Genomic DNA, 15,479 nt, shown 5'->3' on the forward strand with positions numbered 1-15,479 from the left:
TAGTGATACATTTATTACATCAATTTTCCCATTATTAAAGTGGCTGGAGTTGAGTCTGTTGTATGTTGGCAGCAGCCACTCAATGTTAGTGATTGCTGCTTATCAGTCTGATGGCCTTGAGATAGAAGCTGTTTTTCAGTCTCTCGGTCCCTGCTTTGATGCACCTGTACTGACCTCGCCTTCTGGATGATAGTGGAGTGAACAGGCAGTGGCTCGGGTGGTTGTTGTCCTTGATGATCTTTATGGCCTTCCTGTGACATCGGGTGGTGTAGGTGTCCTGGAGGGCAGGTAGTTTGCCCCCGGTGATGCGTTGTGCAGACCTCACTACCCTCTGGAGAGCCTTACGGTTGTGGGCGGAGCAGTTGCCGTACCAGGCGGTGATACAGCCCGACAGGATGCTCTCGATTGTGCATCTGTAGAAGTTTGTGAGTGCTTTTGGTGACAAGCCGAATTTCTTCAGCCTCCTGAGGTTGAAGAGGCACTGCTGCGCCTTCTTCACCACGCTGTCTGTGTGGGTGGACCATTTCAGTTTGTCCGTGATGTGTAAGCCGAGGAACTTACATTTCTACCCTTTCCACTACTGTCCCATCGATGTGGATAGGGGGGGTGCTCCCTCTTCTGTTTCCTGAAGTCCACGATCATCTCCTTTGTTTTGTTGACGTTGAGGATGAGGTTATTTTCCTGACACCACACTCCGAGGGCCCTCACCTCCTCCCTGTAGGCCGTCTCATCGACACTGTAGTGTCGTCTGCAAACTTGATGATTGAGTTGGAGGCGTGCATGGCCATGCAGTCATGGGTGAACAGGGAGTACAGGAGAGGGCTGAGAACGCACCCTTGTGGGGCCCCAGTGTTGAGGATCAGCGGGGTGGAGATGTTGTTACTTACCCTCACCACCTGAGGGCGGCCCGTCAGGAAGTCCAGGACCCAGTTGCACAGGGTGGGGTCGAGACCCAGGGTCTCGAGCTTGATGACGAGTTTGGAGGGTACTATGGTGTTAAATGCTGAGCTGTAATCGATGAACAGCATTCTCACATAGGTATTCCTATTGTCCAGATGGGTGCAGTGTGATTGTGTCCTATTGGGGCGGTAAGCAAATTGGAGTGGGTCTAGTGTGTCAGGTAGGGTGGAGGTGATATGGTCCTTGACTAGTCTCTCAAAGCACTTCATGATGACGGAAGTGAGTGCTACGGGGCGGTAGTCATTTAGCTCAGTTACCTTAGCTTTCTTTGGAACAGGAACAATGGTGGCCCTCTTGAAGCATGTGGGAACAACAGACTGGGATAAGGATTGATTGAATATGTCCGTCAACACACCAGCCAGCTGATCTGCGCATGCTCTGAGGACGCGGCTGGGGATGCCATCTGGGCCTGCAGCCTGGTGGGGGTAGACACGTTTAAATGTTTTATTCATGTCGGCTGCAGTACAGGAGAGCCCGCAGGTTTTGGTAGCGGGCCGTGTCAGTGGCACTGTATTGTCCTCAAAGCGAGCAAAGAAGTTGTTTAGTCTGTCTGGGAGCAAGACATCCTGATCCGCAACGGGGCTGGTTTTCCTTTTGTAGTCCGTGATTGACTGTAGACTCTGCCACATACCTCTCGTGTCTGAGCCGTTGAATTGCGACTCTACTCTGTCTCTATACTGACGCTTAGCTTGTTTGATTGCCTTGCGGAGGGAATAGCTACACTGTTTGTATTCGGTCATATTTCCGGTCACCTTGCTGTCTAGTTCTGACCTTAGTTCCTTTGTTATGTCTTTGTTTTAGTATGGTCAGGGAGTGAGTTGGGTGGGTTGTCTATGTTCCGTTTTCTATTTTGTGTTTTGCGTTTGGCCTGGTATGGTTCTCAATCAGAGGCAGGTGTCATTAGTTGTCTCTGATTGAGAATCATACTTAGGTAGCCTTTTCCCACTTGTGTTTCGTGGGTGTTTATTTTCTGTGTCTGTGTGTTCCACACGGAACTGTTTCGGTTGGTTATTTCACGTGTCGTTTATTGTTTTGTTTCAGTGTTCGATTGTTTTAATAAAGAGCATGAACACGTACCACGCTGCGCATTGGTCCTCTGATCCTTACTACTCCTCCTCGTCAGGAAGAGAGCCGTTACACTTGCCCTGATTAAAAGCAGTGGTTTGCGCTTTCAGTATTGCACGAATGCTGCCATCAATCCACGGTTTCTGGTTCGGGAATGTTTTAATAGACGCTGTGGGTACGACATCGCCGATGCACTTGTTAATAAACCCGCTCACCAAATCAGCGTATTCATCAATGTTGTTGTTTGACGCAGTGCAGAATATATGCCAGTCCACGTGATCAAAGCAATCTTGAAACGTGGAATCCGATTGGTCGGACCAGCGTTGGGCAGACCTGAGCTTGGGAGCTTCCTGTTTTAGTTTCTGTCTATAGGCAGGGAGCAACAAAATGGAGTCGTGGTCAGCTTTTCCGAAAGGAGGGCAGGGGAGGGCCTTATATGCGTCGCAGAACTTAGAATAGCAATGATCTAGGGTTTTGCCAGCCCTGGTTGCGCAATCGATATTCTGATAGAATTTATGGAGCCTTGTTTTCAGATTAGCCTTGTTAAAAACCCCAGCAACAATAAATGCAGCCTCAGGATATGTGGTTTTCAGTTTACATAGAGTAAAATGAAGTTCTTTCAGGGCCTTCGATGTATCTGCTTGGGGGGGAATATACACGACTGTGATTATGATCGAAGAGAATTCTCTTGGTAGATAATGCGGTCGGCATTTGCTTGTGAGGAATTCTAAGCCTGGTGAACAGAAGGACTTGAGTTCCTGTATGTTGTTATGATCACACCACGTCTCATTAATCATAAGGCATACACCCCCGCCCTTCTTCTTACCAGAGAGATGCTTGTTTCTGTCGGCGCGATGCGTGAAGAAACCAGGTGGCTGTACCGACTCAGATAGCGTGTCTCGAGTGAGCCATGTTTCCGTGAAACAAAGAATGTTACAGTCTCGGATGTCTCTCTGGAATGTTACCCTTGCTCTGATTTCGTCTACCTTGTTGTCAAGAGACTGGACATTGGCGAGTAGTATGCTCGGGAGCGGTGCGCCTGTCTATGGAGCCTGACCTGAAGACCCCTCTACGGCATCGTTGTTTTGGGTTGCAGGTGGGATCCGGTCCATTGTCCTGGGTGGTGGGAAAAACAGAGGATCCGCTCCGGGAAAGTCATATTCCTGGTTGGAATGTTGGTGAGTTGACGTTGCTCTTATATCCAATAGTACCTCCCGACTGTATGTAATAAAACCTAAGATTACCTGGGTAACAATGTAAGAAATAACACATAAAAAAAACAAAATACTGCATAGTTTCCTAGGAACACGAAGCGAGGCAGCCATCTCTGTCGGTGTCGAAAATTCCCCAACAGTGTCACTCTCGCTATCCTCAAACTCCCTGTCATAAATCAACCAAGGCGCAGAGGGCATGTAGTTCAAGATCTTTTAATGAAAGTGAAACCGAAATAACCAAAAAACAAACAGGTAAACGGCAAAGAACGGAATGCAACCGAGGTGCACACAAACACACAGAAAAATAATTACCCACAAAACACAGGTGGGAAAAGGCTACCTAAGTATGGTTCTCAATCAGAGACAACGATTGACAGCTGCCTCTGATTGGGAACCATACCAGGCCAAACACATAGAAATAGAAAACATAGAAAAAACACAGAATGCCCACCCCAACTCATGCCCTGACCAAACCAAAATAGAGACATAAAAAAGGAACTAAGGTCAGAACGTGACACAGAGATGTATGTAACAGGATAGCTGTTGTCTCACCTTTAGAACCTCTCTTTAGAAATGGTTGAATGGGATTGAACTGGTATGAGACTTAGTCTGGTTGGAAAGGGTAGGGAATGGTAAAAAATAATAATAATAATTGAATAAGTATACATTACGTCATCTGCTCCTATACTATAAAGACCAGGGCACTTAGACTTCAATGGCCTGGCCTTAAAGGGTAGACTGTGGCTTTGACTGTGTGTGTATTGAGGTGGCAGGTAGCCTAGTGGTTAGAGTGTTGGGCCAGTTACTGAAAGGTTGCTGGCTTGAATCCGCAAGCTGGCAAGATAAAAATCTGTCATTCTGCCTCTGAACAAGGCAGTTAACCCACTGTTCCCCGGTAGGCCGTCATTGTAAATAAGAATTTGTTCTTAACTGACTTGCGTGGTTAAATAAAGGTAAAAAAAAAAAAAAAGAGTTTTCCTGATCAGGGCCATTTTAATACCTTTCTGACTGACTCTCTCCTGATGACAGCTCTGGTTCTCCTGATCAGGGCCATTTTAATACCTTTCTGACTGACTCTCTCCTGATCAGGGCCATTTTAATACCTTTCTGACTGACTCTCTCCTGATGACAGCTCTGGTTCTCCTGATCAGGGCCATTTTAATACCTTTCTGACGAACTCTCTCCTGATGACAGCTCTGGTTCTCCTGATCAGGGCCATTTTAATACCTTTCTGACTGACTCTCTCCTGATGACAGCTCTGGTTTTCCTGATCAGGGCCATTTTAATACCTTTCTGACTGACTCTCTCCTGATGACAGCTCTGGTTCTCCTGATCAGGGCCATTTTAATACCTTTCTGACTGACTCTCTCCTGATGACAGCTCTGGTTCTCCTGATCAGGGCCATTTTAATACCTTTCTGACTGACTCTCTCCTGATCAGGGCCATTTTAATACCTTTCTGACTGACTCTCTCCTGATGACAGCTCTGGTTCTCCTGATCAGGGCCATTTTAATACCTTTCTGACTGACTCTCTCCTGATCAGGGCCATTTTAATACCTTTCTGACTGACTCTCTCCTGATGACAGCTCTGGTTTTCCTGATCAGGGCCATTTTAATACCTTTCTGACTGACTCTCTCCTGATGACAGCTCTGGTTCTCCTGATCAGGGCCATTTTAATACCTTTCTGACTGACTCTCTCCTGATGACAGCTCTGGTTTTCCTGATCAGGGCCATTTTAATACCTTTCTGACTGACTCTCTCCTGATCAGGGCCATTTGAATACCTTTCTGACTGACTATCTCCTGATGACAGCTCTGGTTTTTCTGATCAGGGCCATTTTAATACCTTTCTGACTGACTCTCTCCTGATCAGGGCCATTTTAATACCTTTCTGACTGACTCTCTACTGATCAGGGCCATTTGAATACCTTTCTGACTGACTCTCTCCTGATGACAGCTCTGGTTCTCCTGATCAGGGCCATTTTAATACCTTTCTGACTGACTCTCTCCTGATGACAGCTCTGGTTCTCCTGATCAGGGCCATTTTAATACCTTTCTGACTGACTCTCTCCTGATCAGGGCCATTTTAATACCTTTCTGACTGACTCTCTCCTGATGACAGCTCTGGTTCTCCTGATCAGGGCCATTTTAATACCTTTCTGACTGACTCTCTCCTGATCAGGGCCATTTTAATACCTTTCTGACTGACTCTCTCCTGATGACAGCTCTGGTTCTCCTGATCAGGGCCATTTTAATACCTTTCTGACTGACTCTCTCCTGATGACAGCTCTGGTTCTCCTGATCAGGGCCATTTTAATACCTTTCTGACTGACTCTCTCCTGATCAGGGCCATTTTAATACCTTTCTGACTGACTCTCTCCTGATGACAGCTCTGGTTCTCCTGATCAGGGCCATTTTAATACCTTTCTGACTGACTCTCTCCTGATGACAGCTCTGGTTCTCCTGATCAGGGCCATTTTAATACCTTTCTGACTGACTCTCTCCTGATGACAGCTCTGGTTCTCCTGATCAGGGCCATTTTAATACCTTTCTGACTGACTCTCTCCTGATCAGGGCCATTTTAATACCTTTCTGACTGACTCTCTCCTGATGACAGCTCTGGTTCTCCTGATCAGGGCCATTTTAATACCTTTCTGACTGACTCTCTCCTGATCAGGGCCATTTTAATACCTTTCTGACTGACTCTCTCCTGATGACAGCTCTGGTTTTCCTGATCAGGGCCATTTTAATACCTTTCTGACTGACTCTCTCCTGATGACAGCTCTGGTTCTCCTGATCAGGGCCATTTTAATACCTTTCTGATTGACTCTCTCCTGATGACAGCTCTGGTTTTCCTGATCAGGGCCATTTTAATACCTTTCTGACTGACTCTCTCCTGATGACAGCTCTGGTTCTCCTGATCAGGGCCATTTTAATACCTTTCTGACTGACTCTCTCCTGATCAGGGCCATTTTAATACCTTTCTGACTGACTCTCTCCTGATGACAGCTCTGGTTCTCCTGATCAGGGCCATTTTAATACCTTTCTGACTGACTCTCTCCTGATCAGGGCCATTTTAATACCTTTCTGACTGACTCTCTCCTGATGACAGCTCTGGTTCTCCTGATCAGGGCCATTTTAATACCTTTCTGACTGACTCTCTCCTGATGACAGCTCTGGTTTTCCTGATCAGGGCCATTTTAATACCTTTCTGACTGACTCTCTCCTGATCAGGGCCATTTGAATACCTTTCTGACTGACTCTCTCCTGATGACAGCTCTGGTTTTTCTGATCAGGGCCATTTTAATACCTTTCTGACTGACTCTCTCCTGATCAGGGCCATTTTAATACCTTTCTGACTGACTCTCTCCTGATGACAGCTCTGGTTCTCCTGATCAGGGCCCTTTTAATACCTTTCTGACTGACTCTCTCCTGATGACAGCTCTGGTTCTCCTGATCAGGGCCATTTTAATACCTTTCTGACTGACTCTCTCCTGATGACAGCTCTGGTTCTCCTGATCAGGGCCATTTTAATACCTTTCTGACTGACTCTCTCCTGATCAGGGCCATTTTAATACCTTTCTGACTGACTCTCTCCTGATGACAGCTCTGGTTCTCCTGATCAGGACCATTTTAATACCTTTCTGACTGACTCTCTCCTGATCAGGGCCATTTTAATACCTTTCTGACTGACTCTCTCCTGATGACAGCTCTGGTTCTCCTGATCAGGGCCATTTTAATACCTTTCTGACTGACTCTCTCCTGATGACAGCTCTGGTTCTCCTGATCAGGGCCATTTTAATACCTTTCTGACTGACTCTCTCCTGATGACAGCTCTGGTTTTCCTGATCAGGGCCATTTTAATACCTTTCTGACTGACTCTCTCCTGATGACAGCTCTGGTTCTCCTGATCAGGGCCATTTTAATACCTTTCTGACTGACTCTCTCCTGATCAGGGCCATTTTAATACATTTCTGACTGACTCTCTCCTGATGACAGCTCTGGTTTTCCTGATCAGGGCCATTTTAATACCTTTCTGACTGACTCTCTCCTGATGACAGCTCTGGTTCTCCTGATCAGGGCCATTTTAATACCTTTCTGACTGACTCTCTCCTGATCAGGGCCATTTTAATACCTTTCTGACTGACTCTCTCCTGATGACAGCTCTGGTTTTCCTGATCAGGGCCATTTTAATACCTTTCTGACTGACTCTCTCCTGATCAGGGCCATTTTAATACCTTTCTGACTGACTCTCTCCTGATGACAGCTCTGGTTCTCCTGATCAGGGCCATTTTAATACCTTTCTGACTGACTCTCTCCTGATGACAGCTCTGGTTCTCCTGATCAGGGCCATTTTAATACCTTTCTGACTGACTCTCTCCTGATCAGGGCCATTTTAATACCTTTCTGACTGACTCTCTCCTGATGACAGCTCTGGTTCTCCTGATCAGGGCCATTTTAATACCTTTCTGACTGACTCTCTCCTGATGACAGCTCTGGTTCTCCTGATCAGGGCCATTTTAATACCTTTCTGACTGACTCTCTCCTGATGACAGCTCTGGTTCTCCTGATCAGGGCCATTTTAATACCTTTCTGACTGACTCTCTCCTGATCAGGGCCATTTTAATACCTTTCTGACTGACTCTCTCCTGATGACAGCTCTGGTTCTCCTGATCAGGGCCATTTTAATACCTTTCTGACTGACTCTCTCCTGATCAGGGCCATTTTAATACCTTTCTGACTGACTCTCTCCTGATGACAGCTCTGGTTTTCCTGATCAGGGCCATTTTAATACCTTTCTGACTGACTCTCTCCTGATGACAGCTCTGGTTCTCCTGATCAGGGCCATTTTAATACCTTTCTGATTGACTCTCTCCTGATGACAGCTCTGGTTTTCCTGATCAGGGCCATTTTAATACCTTTCTGACTGACTCTCTCCTGATGACAGCTCTGGTTCTCCTGATCAGGGCCATTTTAATACCTTTCTGACTGACTCTCTCCTGATCAGGGCCATTTTAATACCTTTCTGACTGACTCTCTCCTGATGACAGCTCTGGTTCTCCTGATCAGGGCCATTTTCATACCTTTCTGACTGACTCTCTCCTGATCAGGGCCATTTTAATACCTTTCTGACTGACTCTCTCCTGATGACAGCTCTGGTTCTCCTGATCAGGGCCATTTTAATACCTTTCTGACTGACTCTCTCCTGATGACAGCTCTGGTTTTCCTGATCAGGGCCATTTTAATACCTTTCTGACTGACTCTCTCCTGATCAGGGCCATTTGAATACCTTTCTGACTGACTCTCTCCTGATGACAGCTCTGGTTTTTCTGATCAGGGCCATTTTAATACCTTTCTGACTGACTCTCTCCTGATCAGGGCCATTTTAATACCTTTCTGACTGACTCTCTCCTGATGACAGCTCTGGTTCTCCTGATCAGGGCCCTTTTAATACCTTTCTGACTGACTCTCTCCTGATGACAGCTCTGGTTCTCCTGATCAGGGCCATTTTAATACCTTTCTGACTGACTCTCTCCTGATGACAGCTCTGGTTCTCCTGATCAGGGCCATTTTAATACCTTTCTGACTGACTCTCTCCTGATCAGGGCCATTTTAATACCTTTCTGACTGACTCTCTCCTGATGACAGCTCTGGTTCTCCTGATCAGGACCATTTTAATACCTTTCTGACTGACTCTCTCCTGATCAGGGCCATTTTAATACCTTTCTGACTGACTCTCTCCTGATGACAGCTCTGGTTCTCCTGATCAGGGCCATTTTAATACCTTTCTGACTGACTCTCTCCTGATGACAGCTCTGGTTCTCCTGATCAGGGCCATTTTAATACCTTTCTGACTGACTCTCTCCTGATGACAGCTCTGGTTTTCCTGATCAGGGCCATTTTAATACCTTTCTGACTGACTCTCTCCTGATGACAGCTCTGGTTCTCCTGATCAGGGCCATTTTAATACCTTTCTGACTGACTCTCTCCTGATCAGGGCCATTTTAATACATTTCTGACTGACTCTCTCCTGATGACAGCTCTGGTTTTCCTGATCAGGGCCATTTTAATACCTTTCTGACTGACTCTCTCCTGATGACAGCTCTGGTTCTCCTGATCAGGGCCATTTTAATACCTTTCTGACTGACTCTCTCCTGATCAGGGCCATTTTAATACCTTTCTGACTGACTCTCTCCTGATGACAGCTCTGGTTTTCCTGATCAGGGCCATTTTAATACCTTTCTGACTGACTCTCTCCTGATGACAGCTCTGGTTCTCCTGATCAGGGCCATTTTAATACCTTTCTGACTGACTCTCTCCTGATCAGGGCCATTTTAATACCTTTCTGACTGACTCTCCTGATGACAGCTCTGGTTTTCCTGATCAGGGCCATTTTAATACCTTTCTGACTGACTCTCTCCTGATGACAGCTCTGGTTGTCCTGATCAGGGCCATTTTAATACCTTTCTGACTGACTCTCTCCTGATCAGGGCCATTTTAATACCTTTCTGACTGACTCTCTCCTGATGACAGCTCTGGTTTTCCTGATCAGGGCCATTTTAATACCTTTCTGACTGACTCTCTCCTGATGACAGCTCTGGTTCTCCTGATCAGGGCCATTTTAATACCTTTCTGACTGACTCTCTCCTGATGACAGCTCTGGTTCTCCTGATCAGGGCCATTTTAATACCTTTCTGACTGACTCTCTCCTGATGACAGCTCTGGTTTTCCTGATCAGGGCCATTTTAATACCTTTCTGACTGACTCTCTCCTGATGACAGCTCTGGTTCTCCTGATCAGGGCCATTTTAATACCTTTCTGACTGACTCTCTCCTGATGACAGCTCTGGTTTTCCTGATCAGGGCCATTTTAATACCTTTCTGACTGACTCTCTCCTGATGACAGCTCTGGTTCTCCTGATCAGGGCCATTTTAATACCTTTCTGACTGACTCTCTACTGATGACAGCTCTGGTTCTCCTGATCAGGGCCATTTTAATACCTTTCTGACTGACTCTCTCCTGATGACAGCTCTGGTTTTCCTGATCAGGGCCATTTTATTACCTTTCTGACTGACTCTCTCCTGATGACAGCTCTGGTTCTCCTGATCAGGGCCATTTTAATACCTTTCTGACTGACTCTCTCCTGATGACAGCTCTGGTTCTCCTGATCAGGGCCATTTTAATACCTTTCTGACTGACTCTCTCCTGATCAGGGCCATTTTAATACCTTTCTGACTGACTCTCTCCTGATGACAGCTCTGGTTCTCCTGATCAGGGCCATTTTAATACCTTTCTGACTGACTCTCTCCTGATCAGGGCCATTTTAATACCTTTCTGACTGACTCTCTCCTGATGACAGCTCTGGTTTTCCTGATCAGGGCCATTTTAATACCTTTCTGACTGACTCTCTCCTGATGACAGCTCTGATTCTCCTGATCAGGGCCATTTTAATACCTTTCTGACTGACTCTCTCCTGACGACAGCTCTGGTTTTCCTGATCAGGGCCATTTTAATACCTTTCTGACTGACTCTCTCCTGATGACAGCTCTGGTTCTCCTGATCAGGGCCATTTTAATACCTTTCTGACTGACTCTCTCCTGATCAGGGCCATTTTAATACCTTTCTGACTGACTCTCTCCTGATGACAGCTCTGGTTCTCCTGATCAGGGCCATTTTAATACCTTTCTGACTGACTCTCTCCTGATCAGGGCCATTTTAATACCTTTCTGACTGACTCTCTCCTGATCAGGGCCATTTTAATACCTTTCTGACTGACTCTCCTGATGACAGCTCTGGTTTTCCTGATCAGGGCCATTTTAATACCTTTCTGACTGACTCTCTCCTGATGACAGCTCTGGTTCTCCTGATCAGGGCCATTTTAATACCTTTCTGACTGACTCTCTCCTGATCAGGGCCATTTTAATACCTTTCTGACTGACTCTCTCCTGATGACAGCTCTGGTTTTCCTGATCAGGGCCATTTTAATACCTTTCTGACTGACTCTCTCCTGATGACAGCTCTGGTTCTCCTGATCAGGGCCATTTTAATACCTTTCTGACTGACTCTCTCCTGATGACAGCTCTGGTTCTCCTGATCAGGGCCATTTTAATACCTTTCTGACTGACTCTCTCCTGATGACAGCTCTGGTTTTCCTGATCAGGGCCATTTTAATACCTTTCTGACTGACTCTCTCCTGATGACAGCTCTGGTTCTCCTGATCAGGGCCATTTTAATACCTTTCTGACTGACTCTCTCCTGATGACAGCTCTGGTTTTCCTGATCAGGGCCATTTTAATACCTTTCTGACTGACTCTCTCCTGATGACAGCTCTGGTTCTCCTGATCAGGGCCATTTTAATACCTTTCTGACTGACTCTCTCCTGATGACAGCTCTGGTTCTCCTGATCAGGGCCATTTTAATACCTTTCTGACTGACTCTCTCCTGATGACAGCTCTGGTTTTCCTGATCAGGGCCATTTTAATACCTTTCTGACTGACTCTCTCCTGATGACAGCTCTGGTTCTCCTGATCAGGGCCATTTTAATACCTTTCTGACTGACTCTCTCCTGATGACAGCTCTGGTTCTCCTGATCAGGGCCATTTTAATACCTTTCTGACTGACTCTCTCCTGATCAGGGCCATTTTAATACCTTTCTGACTGACTCTCTCCTGATGACAGCTCTGGTTCTCCTGATCAGGGCCATTTTAATACCTTTCTGACTGACTCTCTCCTGATCAGGGCCATTTTAATACCTTTCTGACTGACTCTCTCCTGATGACAGCTCTGGTTTTCCTGATCAGGGCCATTTTAATACCTTTCTGACTGACTCTCTCCTGATGACAGCTCTGGTTCTCCTGATCAGGGCCATTTTAATACCTTTCTGACTGACTCTCTCCTGACGACAGCTCTGGTTTTCCTGATCAGGGCCATTTTAATACCTTTCTGACTGACTCTCTCCTGATGACAGCTCTGGTTCTCCTGATCAGGGCCATTTTAATACCTTTCTGACGGACTCTCTCCTGATCAGGGCCATTTTAATACCTTTCTGACTGACTCTCTCCTGATGACAGCTCTGGTTCTCCTGATCAGGGCCATTTTAATACCTTTCTGACTGACTCTCTCCTGATCAGGGCCATTTTAATACCTTTCTGACTGACTCTCTCCTGATGACAGCTCTGGTTCTCCTGATCAGGGCCATTTTAATACCTTTCTGACTGACTCTCTCCTGATGACAGCTCTGGTTCTACTGATCAGGGCCATTTTAATACCTTTCTGACTGACTCTCTCCTGATGACAGCTCTGGTTTTCCTGATCAGGGCCATTTTAATACCTTTCTGACTGACTCTCTCCTGATCAGGGCCATTTGAATACCTTTCTGACTGACTCTCTCCTGATGACAGCTCTGGTTTTTCTGATCAGGGCCATTTTAATACCTTTCTGACTGACTCTCTCCTGATCAGGGCCATTTTAATACCTTTCTGACTGACTCTCTACTGATCAGGGCCATTTGAATACCTTTCTGACTGACTCTCTCCTGATGACAGCTCTGGTTCTCCTGATCAGGGCCATTTTAATACCTTTCTGACTGACTCTCTCCTGATGACAGCTCTGGTTCTCCTGATCAGGGCCATTTTAATACCTTTCTGACTGACTCTCTCCTGATCAGGGCCATTTTAATACCTTTCTGACTGACTCTCTCCTGATGACAGCTCTGGTTCTCCTGATCAGGGCCATTTTAATACCTTTCTGACTGACTCTCTCCTGATCAGGGCCATTTTAATACCTTTCTGACTGACTATTTCCTGATGACAGCTCTGGTTCTCCTGATCAGGGCCATTTTAATACCTTTCTGACTGACTCTCTCCTGATGACAGCTCTGGTTCTCCTGATCAGGGCCATTTTAATACCTTTCTGACTGACTCTCTCCTGATCAGGGCCATTTGAATACCTTTCTGACTGACTCTCTCCTGATGACAGCTCTGGTTCTCCTGATCAGGGCCATTTTAATACCTTTCTGACTGACTCTCTCCTGATGACAGCTCTGGTTCTCCTGATCAGGGCCATTTTAATACCTTTCTGACTGACTCTCTCCTGATGACAGCTCTGGTTCTCCTGATCAGGGCCATTTTAATACCTTTCTGACTGACTCTCTCCTGATCAGGGCCATTTTAATACCTTTCTGACTGACTCTCTCCTGATGACAGCTCTGGTTCTCCTGATCAGGGCCATTTTAATACCTTTCTGACTGACTCTCTCCTGATCAGGGCCATTTTAATACCTTTCTGACTGACTCTCTCCTGATGACAGCTCTGGTTCTCCTGATCAGGGCAATTTTAATACCTTTCTGACTGACTCTCTCCCGATGACAGCTCTGGTTCTCCTGATCAGGGCCATTTTAATACCTTTCTGACTGACTCTCTCCTGATCAGGGCCATTTTAATACCTTTCTGACTGACTCTCTCCTGATGACAGCTCTGGTTCTCCTGATCAGGGCCATTTTAATACCTTTCTGACTGACTCTCTCCTGATCAGGGCCATTTTAATACCTTACTGACTGACTCTCTCCTGATGACAGCTCTGGTTTTCCTGATCAGGGCCATTTTAATACCTTTCTGACTGACTCTCTCCTGATGACAGCTCTGGTTTTCCTGATCAGGGCCATTTTAATACCTTTCTGACTGATTCTCTCCTGATGACAGCTCTGGTTTTCCTGATCAGGGCCATTTTAATACCTTTCTGACTGACTCTCTCCTGATGACAGCTCTGGTTTTCCTGATCAGGGCCATTTTAATACCTTTCTGACTGACTCTCTCCTGATGACAGCTCTGGTTTTCCTGATCAGGGCCATTTTAATACCTTTCTGACTGACTCTCTCCTGATGACAGCTCTGGTTTTCCTGATCAGGGCCATTTTAATACCTCCAATTGGATATTTTTGCTGTGACTATCTCTCTCATCACAGGGAAGATAGTGTACAATGCTAAGTTTGTAGAGTTCCTGACCCCTCATGATGTCAGTGTGTTCTATAGCTTCACCACACCCTAGCACCTGCCCTCCTGGAGTATGAGCACTGGAACAGGTACCTATGACCCTTCTACTCATGCAGACGTATCTCTTCCCTTCTACGCACTCAGCGATACAAGCTGTACAGTAAATCAATTCAAATGTATTTATAAAGCCCTTCTTACATCAGCTGATGTCACAAAGTGCTGTACAGAAACCCAGCCTAAAACCCCAAACAGCAAGCAACACAGGTGTAGAAGCACAGTGGCTAGGACAAACTCCCTAGAAAGGCAAAAACCTAGGAAGAAACCTAGAGAGGAACCAGGCTATGACGGGTGGTCAGTCCTCTTCTGGCTGTGCCGGGTGGAGATTATAACAGAACATGGTCAAGATGTTCAAATGTTCATAAATGACCAGCAAGGTTAAATAATAATAATCAGTGGTTGCCGAGGGTGCAACAGGTCAGAACCTCAGGAGTAAATGTCAGTTGGCTTTTCATAGCCGATGATTCAGAGTATTTCTACCGCTCCTGCTGTCTCTAGAGAGTTGAAAACAGCAGGTCTGGGACAGGTAGCACGTCCAGTGAACAGGTCAGGGTTCCATAGCCGCAGGCATAACAGTTGAAACTGGAGCAGCAGCACGGCCAGGTGGACAGCAAGGAGTCATCAGGCCAGGTAGTCCTGAGGCATAGACACATGCATATGCATGAGCAAGCACATCTACACTCATATCCTGTGGATATTGATGAGCAGCAGGTAGGCTGTTGGAAATAGACTCAACTGGATTCTTATGGCTGCTTAGATATATATTCATCCTCTCTCTCACTCTCTCACGGAATCGTCTCCTACAGAGTGCATGCAGGTGAAATCCTTCTTCTGCTGCGAGGTCGAGATGGGAGATAGAGCAGGAAACTAGCGATCATAGTTCTAACAGTCTGACTCAGAGGAGTGAGAAGGGGGAATTAGAGTGGTCGGGAGAGTTGACGGATGTGAAGGGGGATGAGGGAGTCAGTTTTGTTATTTTATCCCCACCTACTGGTCAGGGACTGAAGCGATCTGTATGCTGTAAAGAAGCAATTTAGTCTTGTACAGGGGGAGGTAGCATTGGTGTGTGTATATATATACAGTGCCTTTGGAAAGTATTCAGACCCCTTGACTTTTTCCACATTTTGTTATGTTACAGCCTTCTAAAATGGATACACACAAGACCCCATAATGACAAGCGAAAACAGGGTTCT

General features: G+C 46.1%; 1 pseudogene; it reads left to right on the forward strand.

Moving 5' to 3' along the window:
* Positions 1-15,479, forward strand: part of LOC110507191 — a 41,930-nt pseudogene that overhangs the window by 18,572 nt on the left and 7,879 nt on the right.

This window comes from Oncorhynchus mykiss, chromosome 27 (genome assembly GCF_013265735.2).
Source record: "Oncorhynchus mykiss isolate Arlee chromosome 27, USDA_OmykA_1.1, whole genome shotgun sequence".
NCBI lineage: Eukaryota > Metazoa > Chordata > Actinopteri > Salmoniformes > Salmonidae > Oncorhynchus > Oncorhynchus mykiss.